We start from the raw sequence: 15,274 nt of genomic DNA on the forward strand, positions 1-15,274 counted from the left end.
TGTGTTCCATGGAAACAGCATCACATCATGTCAGCACGAATAATTATAGAAACAATAAAAACACATAAAGCCCGCTAGCACTTTCTAAACTTTTTTCATGCATCAACACAAAGTCCACGTGTTCTACTCTCAAGAGTATCAAGTGTGAACCTTTTGAGCCTCAGAGTTCTCAACCACTTAGGAGCTAAGGGCCTTCAAATCCTTTCAGTTTCTCAAGCTAATTAAACAGATGATAGAGTAAGCAAGCATCAAAATACCACATTGTATACGGTGGGGGAATAATCAATGGATGTCAGAATTTCAGAGGTTTCCAGCCCAGCCAGCAGAAGTGTAAACCCCCTCCAAGGACGGCAAGTTCTGCTCACTTTCCTGACTTCTGTGACATAGACAGTCTGTACTCAGCAAGCTTTTCCTTTTTGACTCTTCTCCTAGCAACCAAGCAATTGTATTTAAATAAATGTACATTAGATGATAAAAATTTAACAAGCCATCAAGTTATTTCAGTTTTCACAGAAGCTAGAGGGGCTCCTCTCATTCAGAAGCAGTGAGGTACGCTGAGATGAAAACAATATTTATAGTAATGGGATTCATGCCTTCTTTCAAACAGATTCTTAGAGAAAAAGAGAGGCAGTCATCCATTCTCAGTGTTTCTAATGGTGCGCAGGTGAAAGGTAAGCTAACAATGAGCTTTAGTGGGCTGGAAACTCCCCCAATGAATGTAGCACACATTCCTCTATACATATAACCCACGAAAAATGCCTTTCTGGCAGTTGGCTTAAGTCCAGAACAGTCAAGCAAGACAAATGCTCCATGGGAACAAAAGCACCTGATTAAAATCCTTTTTCCATACTAGTTTAAATCTGGGACATTATTCATGAGCTGAGCAGTAAGTCAACAACAATTATCAAATTGATTATTGCAAATCATGAGACAACCTAATGTCTCTGAAGGTCCCCCACCCCTGCAAGGCTGGATTAATCTACATTTTTCAGAAATTGACTTGTTTATCCCTCTCTTCTGGATATGTTTACCTGAGGAGGGTAAAAAGCTTATAGGAATGAACAATACTGTGTATGCGCACATATGCTTTAATGTTAATACCAACACAGAGATAAGGCAAAGCAGCCCCTACTTTGTCAGGGAAGATACTTACACTGAGAATAGCCAAGGGGCCTTATTGCTAGTATATAAGAACAATCAACAGATGTTCCTGACCTCACCTAGTCTTAACTAACAACCAAACAGTCCTATCCCAGAAATGACATATGGGAAGATAAAAAAGAATGACATAGTAGTAATTATGGTAAAGATTATAAGTGAAAGTCAACTATGAAAATGGAGGGCATGAAAGTAAATTTTAAAAGCCTAGTAGAACTGCCATGTTTATTTCCAGCCGTGAAATTAGAAGCCAAGCCATGGAGCTCCTAGTCTTTGTGAGACAAGTGATCAAAGCACTTCACCTGAATGGAATAACCAAAATATGTCAGCTCTGCCAAATCTCATATGCAGCCAAACAATGGTGGTCTGCCTTTCCTCATCATCTCAAATATTTGATACAAAAATTCCTGAAAACTTTAATATTTGTTTCAGTCGTTTAAATGAAAAAACTGGTAAGGCATACTGGCAAGTCTCCTCAGGTGATGTAGTTATAAATCACTTCCTGCTAATTGAATCATGGAAAGTGTTTATTTTAGGAATTCCGATCATATTACTATAAAATTGAATGTGGTTAAGTAATTTGTTTTCAAAGAGCAGTGTGCTTCAGTTTCTTATATTCATTTTCAGGATTAATAAGCGAAAGGCAAACCAAAGTTAAATATGAGAGGGCTGGGGATTTAGCTCAATGCTACCATGCCTGCCTTGTAAGCACAAGGTACCAAGTTAGATCCCTGGTACCAAAAAAAAAAAAAAAAAAGTATATACACACACATACATATAACACACACACACACACCTAGATATAAGGAGACAGTGGTAGGCTTATATTGAATACTCATTTCAAACACTATCAAATATTTCTGTTTACAAGACTACATGCAAAGACCCTCACATTTTGGTTTTGTGTTGAGGTTTTTTGGTGTAAGATCTGGGAATCTATTACCATGGTCTCCTGGTACTACATTCATTGCGTCAAGACTTCAAAAATCCAAGTAGACAAATTAGTTATGGCTTTGTGTTATCTATACCAATATTTTCCTTCATTGGCATAAATAATTAAGGAGCAACTGTACTTCTAAGCAGCAAACTCTTGTTTTTTTTTTTTGTTTTCGCACCCGTAGTTTCCTATTACCTGTGCTCCACGACAAACCATATATAAATATTTTGCTATACTCTCAGAAAAGTTCATTTAAGGTTGCATTAGCCACATTTAACCTGCTATTGTGGATGGCGTCTCTTTAAGGAATGTTTCTGCCTCCTCAATGCACTTTGAAATTGAGAAAGTAATGATGCAATGAACGTGCCTGGGGTGGCTTCATTTCAAAGTATGTTAATATCTATACTTGAAACTCAGACATACAGGCCTCAGAGGAATAGCCCTCTGGGAAGGCTGGATGATCCTCAAGAGAGGCAGAGGTTATAAAGACATCTTAATCATGTACTCGACTCTGCCCCCACTGCTGGCTTGTCAGGCCAAATTTCTTCCAACTGTGGGGTACGTTACATCTGCCTATGGCTATGAAACATCCCCCTCAGTAGTTTCTCTGCAAAGTACCTTCCTATGTATACAAATGTATGTTAACAATGATGTTACAATAATTTTAAGGTGAATTACCAGGTTTCGGAGGGTGGGGTGGAGGGAGCAGGGGAAGTGGAATTCTTCTATAGCAGGCAGAAGACAGAGGTTATCTGAGAGAATGTTACTTTCTCCTTAGCCATTTCTGTCACCTGCATCTACAAGAGCAGAACTTAGAGAAGTCAAAGTTCTGTAAAATTCCATGGATAGGTTATGTAGCTGTTCGGGTAAACCAAATATTAACAAAGTGAATCCTGTAATTTTTGTTCAACTGAAGGTTCCCAAAAAGTAGGTAAGAAGACAGGAAGGACTGGTGAAAGGCAACCACCATAGCACTCAAAATGGCACAGGGAAAAGAAAGACAGTAAACCTGAGTTAACAATTAACCACTTGCATTATCATATGCTTGCCTCAGATGGGAACTGTTAATAATGAAGCTCGCTAATTATTTCTCATCATTACAATCACTCTTTGATTAATATCATAGGAAAAAGAACTAAAAACAAATAAATGCAGAGTTTATTATGTTACCATGGGGGCACCTACCAGCACTTGAGAACTTAACTGTAACAAAGTCACGTCCACACTGAGGAAGAAACTCTTTGCAGATACAAGTATGCACTCTGCCCACCCCAGAAACTGCTTCCCTATGATAGCTGGCTATACAGCCAGGTTCCAGAAAGCTGCCCTGAGGATCAAGAACTACAGAGCACAGTGTTGAGTCCAACCAATCTTAATATTGAAGCAGCAAAATCCTTGTGAACAAGAGGATAGATACAGATAGGACAGTGTGGAGATCAAAACTAAATGCTGAGGATACTGAAGCAAAGTGTGCTTTCATTTTAAGGTGTACTGTGATTACTCACTGCCATACATAGTTCTCTATCTTTCCAGGGCTGTACAGAACAGGGGAATTACTTCTGGAGCCATGTGGAAGACAAATCAGAACTACACCCTCTACCAGAAAGGCAAAAAAAAAAAAAAAAAAAAAAAAAAAAAAGCCATCACGCCACACTCATCCTCCTTTCTTCATGCTGGGCTCCATAACCACTTGTGACATTTTAATTCACAGAATGAGCTTATGATGCTCTGTGAGGAGCCAGCTGTACAGCATAATAATCTCTTGAAATAAATGGGACCCTGGTGGGGAGGATGCTTGGGAATGCATCCTAGCTCCAGTGTGACCACAAAGCACTTAAAAATATGTAACCAACCTTCTCTGGATGGTTGTCGATATTTCACAGAGAGATGTGTATGAGGAGGTGGGGAGAGGGTGTTGACTTCAGCAAATTGCACATTTAACAGGAATGGAGTGAACACAGGACAGAACCCTTGAGAAAACAGCCTCACTAAGACAAACATAACATTACAATAGCGAAAAGGAAAAAGGTGCTGAATCTAGACCATAGAAAATGTTTCATTAAGTGTTGTCTGTGTCTTACAGTACTGCTCATTGACTCAGCACGGCACCTCACTCAGCTTTAACACTGAGCATTAGCAGCCGGGGTGTGGCCTCCACCCTGGGGATGGGGAGCACAATACCAGAGGACACTGACTGGTAGGTGCATAAAAAGCAGTGCCTGGGAGGCTGGTATTCTAATCTGTGGTGCCCTCAACAGAATAACGTTGTTCTTTCCTGATTCTTCTTCTTCTCCTCCATTATTAAGGAAGCAAGTGTTGCTAAGCAGTTCCCAACAGGGAAGCTAAGAGGGCAGAAGGGCTGGAAGGGCACGCTTGTCCAATCCAATCGTAAGAAGTGACAGAGCACACTGGTGTCAAATAGCCTCACCATTGAAATATGGCTAGAAAAAGCTACTTCATTCAAACTGGAAATGAATTAAACCTTGTACAACTTTAGGGATATGCCTGTTTTCCAGAGCCCTACAAAGCACAGACAATTATAATATTCTTTTATTTGCTTGGTCTGCCCCGCATCTATTTCCTTTCAATAATATACAATAGTTAGAAAAGAATCCAAGGTTTGGCAAAAGCTGAGAAGCCACATCTTTGTGTTTAGAATGAAAATGTAAAAAACAGCATGCTGACTAACAATCATAGCAGCCTAACCAAAAGAAAGTCAAATTATGAGACAGACCTCAGAGTGTGGGCTGGATTTCATCTGTAATCATTCAAAACTGCAAACAGCCTAAATATCTATCAACTTTGGATAAACTGTAGCAAACCACACACTATCCTGCATTAAAAATGATACAGGCAACAACGTTGACAAATCTCAAATTTGGTACTTTATATGATTCGGTTACATGACATGCTTACAAAGGTTCAACTACAGGGGTTTGGGACATAGCTCAGTAGTACAGCACTTGGCTAGCATATGTAAAGTCCTGGGTTCTGTTCCTACCACTGCAAAACAAACAAGGCTCAACTCTAGAGACAGCACATCAGTTGCCCAGGACTAAGGGACTCCAAAGGGACAGAGGAATTTTGGGAGATGGAAAAAAAGTACTATTATCTCTTGGCTATGGTAATGTACATGCATGTTTCTTATAATGTCTATTTGTCAAAACTCAGAATTAGATGTGAGCAGGTATATTTTAACTTCATTGTGAAAATAAAGGACAAAAAGGCTGGGGATTTCACTCAGTGAAACTGTACTTGCCTCAAAAGCACAAGGTCCTGAGTTTGATCCCTGGTACCAAAAAGAAAAAGGACAAAACGTGACCTGTGTATGAAAAATATACAATTTTTAACACAAGAAACCCCCTCCCCCAGACAATCAACTAGCTTATGAATAGCTGTGAATGACAAATTCAGAACTAAATATTCAGTAATTATGTTTTAGATCAACTACTTTAATTAGTATTGAATGCATTAAAGTGCATTAAAATTTTTAATCAGAAAATGATTTAGATGAAAAAGTAAAGGGTTTCAGGATCACAGGGAAAAATGCTTCCCACAAGTAGCTTAAGAAAAGCCTTAAATTCTTAGGCAATGGCTAAAAGAAAGCATCAGGAGCACAAGGACATCCTTCAACACCATAATGGGTACATGTTTTGTTCAAATAAAGAACAAAAGCTCTACTAAATACTTATGCCCACTGGCATTTATTTTCTACCTGCAAACAAAAATCAGGTGATATGGCTTAATATCAATAAAATAATATTCAATTCTCAAATAAAAATTCTGCACAGGCTTAGAGATTAGTCTTTTATTGAATGACTTTCTCAAATTTAACCAGCAGAAATTATGCTGTGAGAATCATTCAATTCACCCTTTAGAAATGAAGTCACTGCCTTTTAGTGGTAAAATCTGCATTTTTATTATCAACAGGAAATATAATGTTCTTGGCTTATTCTACAATATATTTTTTGTAAGATAAGTTGGGCACAGAAATTGCAGATGATGGTATATCTTTACCCCATATAAAAACAGAGAAGATAAGTATAACTTACTTAGAATAAAGTATCAAATACATAAATTTGCTTTAATCCTCCTTTTCCTCAGACACGCCACAGAACCAAGTGACAGGGCTCATTAATTCATACTGTCCAGAAAACTTTCCACAAATAAGCTCCATCTTTTCCTGTCCTTACTGTATCCCAAAATGTCCCTTTCTGGTGTATTTCAACTTCTCAAATATAAGTACATTTTTAGAATATTAATATATTTTTGAATTAAAGTTATACTGTTTCGCATACTGTATCTCCATAAAGAGCAGCTCACTCCCATCAGAGAGCTTCCTCCTGGCCCGTTCCAGTTCTCCTGTGAGCCCTGCACAGGGCTTGCAAACTTTCCCTTCACCTAGACCCTGGAAATTCCCTTTGTACTCTTTCCTTTTTCAGATCCATGCCTTCTGTTTTCTTGGTATACTATCTTTTCCTCCAAAAGAAAATATAAAGTGTGTTTGGAGTTGTCTGTTTAGGGTTGAAGTGTAAATGTAATGAATGTTTAGTTGAGACCTTGTAAAACTACACTGTGAATCTTTAAATTAAAAAACAATTATTACAGTGAAAGACAGACTGCCATTAATTCCTATAAAAATACCCCATTTACCTTCAAACACACTTACCCCATCATTCTTGCCACTTCCCTACTCTACCAGCTGTAATAAAAAATACCACGAATACTGTTGCCAAATACCATTCAACAGAAAGGCAGGCTTATAAAGACATTACAGTTTGTCCTCATTTACCTCGTCTACCTTATTCTGGCTCTACCCCAAAGTCAAAATGACCATGAAAAGTAAACTTTTTTTTGTGGGGTGGTACCAAGGATTTAAATTCGGGATCTTGGGCTTGTGAGGCAGGCAGCATGGAACCATTGAGCTAAATACCCAGCCCAAAAGTAAACATTCTGAAACAATTCAGTTCACTGAGGCAGCCACAACAGCACAGCTAAAGACACTCATGTAAGGACTTCCTGAACTGCTTCAGAAGAGATGGGTACCGTGGTTCGTCTGTAATCTCAGCACTCAGGAAGCCTAGGCATGAGGATCACTACACAGTGAGTTAAAGACCACCCTGAACTACACAGTCAGACTGTCTCAAAAAACCAAAGACGGGGGCTGGGGATTTAGCTCAGTGGTTCTGCTGTCTGCCTTGCAAGCGCAAGGGCCTGAGTTCTATCCCCAGTACCAAAAAACCACACAAAAAACAAAAACAAAACAAACAACCCCACAAAAAACAAAAACCAAAGCAAAACAAAACAAAACACAAAAACAAAGACAGGATGTGTTCAAAGCAAGGGAGAGTACTCTGAGGGGGGATTAACGGCAATGTGTCATTTCTCATATCAGAAACTTCAACATTTATCATATTTTTCAATCATATCTCATATCCTGGTTTATATTCAAAGGAGAAAAATTTATAATCTCTCTGAAGACAGGGAAATACAGAATTGCTTTTGCAGTTTTATTCAGAATAAAGACTATCCTACTTTGAACTATGAACCATCAAATTCCTTTTTATTATTTATTAGCTAAGGAATACACAGTATTTTTTATATAGTAAAAGTGTAGTTACGATGCAAAATTTTTTTTCTTTGGCGGTATCAGGGATTAGGCCCTTGGCACTAACTCACATTTCTGGCACTTTTTGTTTTTTGTTTTGAGACAGGGCCTTGCTAATTCCAGGCTGGGCTTTCACAAGCAATTTTCCTGCCTCATTCTCCCAGAGTATAGGGATTAGAGATGTGCACCACCATGATCGGCTAAAAAAACTTATTTTATTATGAAATAATTGTACATACTAAAAAATAATTATGACTCGGGGCCAAGATGGCACAAAGGTATACTCAGTTTGTTTTTTGGTTCAGAAATACCAATTTGTTAAAATAATATTTACAGGGGATCTTAACAAACACACTGGGAAGGGTGTCTCAATTATTTTCAGGTTAAATATTCTCTAAAACCTTGCAGTTTATTCAAATAGCAAACATCTGATTTATATGAAACAAATTATTAAACTGATAAGAAAATAAAGGCAGCACTTCTGTTTTGAACTGGCAAAGATAACGAATGGGGAAACCAGAAAAAGATCTTTAAAAATCTGTTGCTACTTTTCTGAGAATCAAATACTGAACCTTTAAAGAAAAAGCACAATAAACACGAGTCCAATCTAAAGACAGCTAATCTGTGGTGTGTGGCTCTGAGAATATGGAAGAAAGCCGATCAACCAGAGCCCACAACTCTGGATAGCAATTACAAGGTTAGGATTAAAAATGACTTATAGATGTGATGTGAAACACTATCTTTTCTTTAAAAGTTTTAGAACAATTTTTATCACTTGCAATGTCTCTACAGAAAGAGGCAGGAATTTATTATAGAACAAGAAAATGGCTTGAGAGATAATTAAAACAAAATGTGCAGAGTAAAGAACTTAAACAACGGTCTGATGAAGCACTCGTTTTCATTTCATGGGCAAATCAAGAACTTGGGCAAGGAAATTGATGTCATGCAAAGCTCTGCCCTATTGCAGACAAGAATACAACTTCAAAAAGGGATAGAGGAAAAAAAGTCAGCAAGTAACTTATGGCATAAAATGAAAAAACATTAAAATAAAAGTAAATAAAGGTCACAAAGATACAGGTACAGTTTTTCTCCTGAATATTTTCCATGTATAGTTGGTTTAATCTATGGGTGCAGAATCCACAAATCCAGAGGGCTGACCACTCATTTTTGCCTGCAGACACATCAACATTATTGGTCCAATAAAATTTAAGTAAAAACATTTTTATTGTGTCAAAGTCTTTTAAAAGCCCTATGTTTCTAAACGATTAATAAAAAATAGATAATTATATAATTTGGAAGAACGTTCTAATTTCCTCAACAGACAAAAATGTCAATTATTATGGTAGAAATATTAGTAAAAAACAGACAATGGTCAGTTTTTTAAAGAACAGAAAGTACATCGAACTAAAAAAAGTCCCTTTAGTAGAGATTAAAAGAATGTTTAAAAATATGGTTTTCTTTGGAATTAGTTTTTACTCTGTAGAATTGTTCTAAGAAAATAATTCAGACTATGGTTTAGATAAGAGTGTTTTTAAAGATAGGAAAAAATAAAGCAAATAAACCCTAAATCCAACAATAGCAGGTAGATTAAGGCAATTACAGTACAACAATTTACAGCATTCATTCATCCAACAGCTGTTAAGTGCCAACTATGGGGCAGACACTCTTCTAGGCTCTAAGTGTACAGTTATGAATAAAACTGAAGCTCTGTCCTCAAAACAGCTTACAACAAATTTAAAAAGGGCTGAGGATTTAGCTCAGCAGTTCGGTGGCCTGCCTTGCAAGCGCAAGGAACTGAGTTCAATCCCCGGTAACAAAAAACAACAACAACAACAACAAACAAAAAACCAACAATTTAAAAAAAGAAAAAGAGAAAAAGGGGTGGGAAAAATAATCAATCCCACAGTCTGGTTAACAGATACCACAGAAAAACTTCTGGTGGTGGAGGTATAGATGATTTTTATTTCTTTCTTTTCATTTACTTATATTTGAGGCATTTAAAAACAAAAAGTTGGCAAAAAATTGTGTAAGTTCTTATTTTTAAAGGATGAAAATACATTAATATTCAAGGCTAATTAAGCGTTGTCTATATAAGCTTACAACTCTCTCTTCAGCATTTAGAGCCAGCATTTCACATTTTCTACAAAGAATTAGTTCTTTATATTTGGAGACAAATATTATTAATGTTTTAATAAAATCTGTAAACCAATGTGGAAAACATGTTGATTTTAAGCTGATATGAAATTTGCTCCATGATTCATTCAAAACAGGATCTAAGCACAGAGCTTCCTGATGAAGATGCTGTCAAACTGAGTAGCCTTTCTCCTAAGGAATAAGTGCTTAATGCAAGAAATTATGATTCAGAGCCAAGAAGGTATAAAACAAACCAACAAAAATCACACATTATCATGATGTGAGAATTTTTAAAATGTGTTCCTAGTAAGACTGCAGTGTGCTGTAAAAAGCCCCAAGTCAGGACCAGCAACAGATTTAATAAAGCATGCCCAGAATTCCAGGCAGACAGAAAAACATCTTTTAGGTAACTAGAAACGTGGTATTTTGGGTGTATTCGGAATTAAAAATTCTACCTAAAGCAAAATGTAGAAGCCCCGTCCTTACTCAGTGGCTTTACAATTTTGGTAGCAAGTAATCACATGTGGACACTGTATTAAAGGATCATGAATTCAGACTGTAAGGATCTAGTCTGTCAGTGGAAAACCACAATGAGTACATGCATAATGGCAGAGAACTGAGACAAAGAATTTAGTCAAGATAAAAGACTTATAAAGTCAGCTTGATTACCCAAACCTGTAATCTCGGCACCTGGGAAGCTGAGGAAGGACTGTGAGTTTGAGGTCAGCCTGGAATGCAGAGCAAGACCCTGATTCAAAAAATGCTCACCTGCCCCTCCCCCTAAAAAAGTGAGAAAGAAAGAAGCTTGGTTAATCAAAGATCTCATATCACTGTCATTTCTTCCGTTGTCAGTGCAAATGTAATTATGGATGCTCTCAAGATTTTTCTCATATATTGAAGGCTATGCAGATACCATCATCATAAACATTTAATGGTTTAGGAGAAAACTCCTAAAACCATGCCCTAGAGAAGACAGTTGCTACTATTAATCCAGTTGGGAAGCTAGCTTTCCCAACTTCCTCTTTCCTTTATTCCACATGAACTCTTCAAGGGCACTACTAGACATTTCACTACTAGATAGATTTTCATCTTATGTGACACCTTGAATCAACAGAATAAACTCTCGCTGTGATGCTCTTTCTCCTTTTAGGCTTCCTTTTCTTTGCTTTTTAAAAAATAGAGCCTAACTAGTTACTGTACCTAGTCCAGGCCGGCCTTGAAATCAAGATGCTCCTACCTCAGCCTCTTGAGTGCTGGGATTACTGGCACACACCATCATGCCTAGCCTCCTCTTAGATTCTCTATCACATTTCTCTGAGTTTCCTCTGACAGCTTGGGCACTAAACTTTTGAGTTTTTTTGGCCAGTGACTTCCCCTATGATTTTTAAATGTTAGAGATGAAGGGCTTAGACTAAGGACTCTTCTCTCTTAACATGCTGTCCACCCACAGTTACGCATTCGATAATCAAATTCTTCTATGAAGCCCAGGCCGTTTTTCTGGGCTATATAACACTGGGATGGTTCATGAGTGCCTTAATTTTTTTTGATTGTTTGTTTGTTTTTTGAGACAGGGTCTCACTATGTAGTTGAGACTGACCTGGAACTCACTATGTAGCCCAGGCTGGTCCCAAACTCACAGCGATCCTCCTGCCTCAGTCTCTGAGTGCTAGGATTACAGGCATGCACCACCATGCCCGGCACGAATACCTTGATTTTAACATGTTCAAAAATTACTGATTCTCCTCTCAAATCTACTCTGCTAATGTTCATTGTTATCAGAAAAGAAGCACTATCAAGGAGTTAACTGGGCCTGACATTTACAGTGCTAATGCATGACATCTGACTTCACTTGACCCTTAAATTAATCACTCAACTCTACCAGTCTAGATCTGAAATTTCTTTCTACCTTCACTGCCACAATTCTAGCTACAACCACTGTCTAACCTCAGAACACCTGGCATGGTTGTGGTCATTAGTATGTCTTCCACAGGACTCTACTTGCATCCCATTGTAATTATATAACCAACTGTGTATGTCCTATAAAGATGGCATCTGTAGTGTTCAATCTTGTATCTTTAATACCCAGCACCATCTAGTATATAAAAAAGCTCTCAATAAATACTTAATTGTTTGATCATTCATTCACTGATTCAACATGAGAAATGCATTTAAAAAACAAGCCAGTGATGGCATATGTTCAATGTCAAATGAGTGATAAAGAGATGGCAAAAGAGCTCAGGAAAGAGTGCAGTATGATTTGGGACTTGAACTGAATGAGAAGTGTGGAATAGAAATACTACAGATGATGAAGATAGCTATCAGTCACAGAGGACTCTCTGTGCGATGAATGCTAAGCAATTTAATAATCAACACACAAAATGAACCACTGCTCTCTGTTGAGTGCTTACTACGTTAACTGTTCTGAATATTTTACCTGTATTAAATCATTCGATTAAAACACAATTTAAGTAGGCTATTGTACCCATTTTATAGATGGGAAAACACTTCATCTTAGCCAAAAGGCCAAGAAGCAATACAGATGAGAAAAGAGAGGCACAGAGAGAATAAATAATTTTCCTCAAGGTAACAAATTAGTAAGCAATGGATCCATGACTTGAACACCACTGATCTGACAGTAGAGTCCAAGCTACTAATCATGGCTCCATATTGTCACTTATATTTTCTAAAATATGCACCCTTTAAAATTTCATCCCTTTACTGGCTTGCCTACTTGCAGATACTAACCAGTACAGTTAATTCTGAACTTGAAAAGTCAGTGCTGCTTTGCTCCAAACACAAGTTCCCCCTGCTGGAGTTTACCCCTTGGTAAATCAAATCTAAACTAGGCATGACACATGGATATAAAGATAACTCATTTTTCTCAGGAATTTAGAGGCGTAAGGAAAATCACTGCCCATGTACTAAATAACCGGAGAAGCAGCTAATCAATTTATCAGTACCTGCAGACTTGTGGTTGTATGACTTTAAATGCCAAGGAAGAGCATGATCAGAGAAAGGACAGCATTCCAAAATAAAGAAATGCTACTCCACAAATGCTATTTAATGATGGAGTGTAAGTCGACCGAAAACACTAAAAAAATGGGAAAGGAATATGACAAAAAAGAACACAAAGCTCTACTGTGCGTGAGGTGTCCAAGCACCTTGCTGTACTGTACAATCATGAGGAGAACACAGGCCTTCCTCCAAATTGGTGATAGCTTTTATCTCAGATACCTTTCAAATCTGCAACTGTATCAGGAATTCTAAAATATCATTTTATGAAGAAATGAAGCACAAAATGACTAGGGCAACCCAAAGCCACACTGAGCTCTAATTCAAGAATATCTGGATATTAACACTGCAAAGAATGTCCAAAATTTTGTACGACGTATTTTGTAGGGAATATGTAAGAAACATGCTAAATAAAGGCTTAAAATACAAATAAGTGGAAGGTCTATGTTAGTACAATGATTTACTTTGAAATATTTACATAAGCAACAGCCACAGGACAGAATGACTTCAATCTGGGGCTAAGCAGAGTAACAACGGTGAAGTGGAGAGTGAAGCTGCGGCTACACAGAAATACTTCAAGTTTTATCACATCACTCAGCAACCATCAGACAACACAATCACACACCTCAACCTGGGAATCAGGAATGCTATCAACTGCCTTCAAAATACCCTTCCACTCATTTAGCCAAGCCTGTAATAGGCTCATTTAACCAATTTGAACCCATGAAAGAGAATCATATAGCAATATCCATATGCACCCAGAGAATGGGAAGGAGACTGAAGAGCGTGGACCAGGGACCATGGAATTTATGCGTAGAGGCAATTCCCTTTAGAAAAGATGCCACTTTGTTCAGAAAAGATGCCCCAGGCTCCCTCCATTTTCTTGATCTTTCTTTGAAAAAGGAAGAATGGGTAAAGCTCAGTCCACTGAAATGGAAGCTGGGACTGGCTATAAAGGAGCTCCTCTGTACGCTCTGTGTGTGAAGTAAGAGCAAGGAAAGAATCAGAGGGGAGCTGAGATTTTTCTTACAGCCAAAAACTTCCAGATAACACAATTTCATGGCAGTGACAGATCAAGGTTACTGAGTACTGTATTCGGAGAGAAAGATGTTTCTGTTATGAGAAGCAACAAGTAAGAAGCCCTGTCTCTACCACGGTTCCACCCCCAGCCAGGTCACTGGATCAAACATTTTCTTAGCAATGTTAAACTGCAGAGCTGGGACATACCCACCAAAGGCCTAGACCCTGTGCATGGGCTTCAGTGTCTACACTCACAGCTATGTGCTAACGGTAGCTGACTTTTCCACAACTAAAGCCTGTCAATGAACAAAATAGTAGATCAAGCAAAGTATAGGCCTGGAATCAGACCGAGGAAAGAGATAACTACTTTAACATTTTTTTATTTTTTAAGAATTTTCATAGCCACATTATCCTTCATATTTTAGGTATAAGTTAAGGCAATAAAATAGGGTTACCAAAGCACATAGCTCTGTGATTGTTTATTGCCCATCGTTATGAGCATTTTTGTATTTCTCACTTCTACAATTGCTTCCCTGGTTGAAAGATAATTTTCAAAAATGTAGACTCTTGACTGTTCTACAAAAATGAATCAAATATGGGTCAAAAATTTCATTTTAATGCATGGTTATAATCTTAGTCCAGAGGAGGCTGAAACAAGAATATCTTAAACTCAAGACCAATATTGGCTACATGGTGAGTTCAAGGCCAGCCTGGACTACATAATAAGACATTGTCTCAAAACCAAATAACAGAGTTCATTTTAATCTATTTATTAGTGCGGAAAACAGAAAGAGTCATGGGAGACTCTGAAGAACAGATACACACACACACACACACACACACACACTCACACACAGGTCACTAGGAATGTTGAAGTAAATTTGCTAATTCTCACCCTACAAAAATGTTACTGTAGAAAATGTAGAGTAAAAATGTCAAATTTGAAAACATTTGTCTCACAGGGTGGGAATCAATTGTATCTCTGAAGGAACATGTTTCTAAGGAAACCATTCACATCACCATCAGCCCTTCACAATTACATTCTACAAAGGTGTGAAACAATCCAGCCAAATCAGCAGGAGAACAGGTATAGAATCACATAACCCAAAAGGATTGCAAAGAAGTACCCAGCATTCTGGCGGATGGACAGCCAGGAATCTTCTTGAGCATTTTAAAGTCTTGAACAATTTTTCCTGACACTTCCAACTAAATAAAAGTAGAAGATTATGCCCTAAAAATTTAGTGCCCTAGCTGGGTGTGGTGGTGCATGCCTATAAGCCCAGCACTTGGGAGGTTAAGGCAGGACGATCACTGCAAATTGGAGGGCAGTCTGGGTTATATAGTGAGTTCAAGGCCAGCCTGAACTGCATAGCAAGAACCCGTCTCAAAAAAAAAAAAAAAAAAAA

General features: G+C 37.8%; 1 protein-coding gene across 1 annotated transcript in view; it reads right to left on the bottom strand.

Moving 5' to 3' along the window:
- Snd1 (staphylococcal nuclease and tudor domain containing 1) overlaps positions 1–15,274 on the bottom strand; it is a 445,827-nt gene that overhangs the window by 151,232 nt on the left and 279,321 nt on the right. The window lies entirely within an intron of this gene.

Source organism: Fukomys damarensis, unplaced genomic scaffold (genome assembly GCF_012274545.1).
Source record: "Fukomys damarensis isolate Sample0158 unplaced genomic scaffold, DMR_v1.0_HiC HiC_scaffold_4, whole genome shotgun sequence".
Lineage (NCBI taxonomy): Eukaryota > Metazoa > Chordata > Mammalia > Rodentia > Bathyergidae > Fukomys > Fukomys damarensis.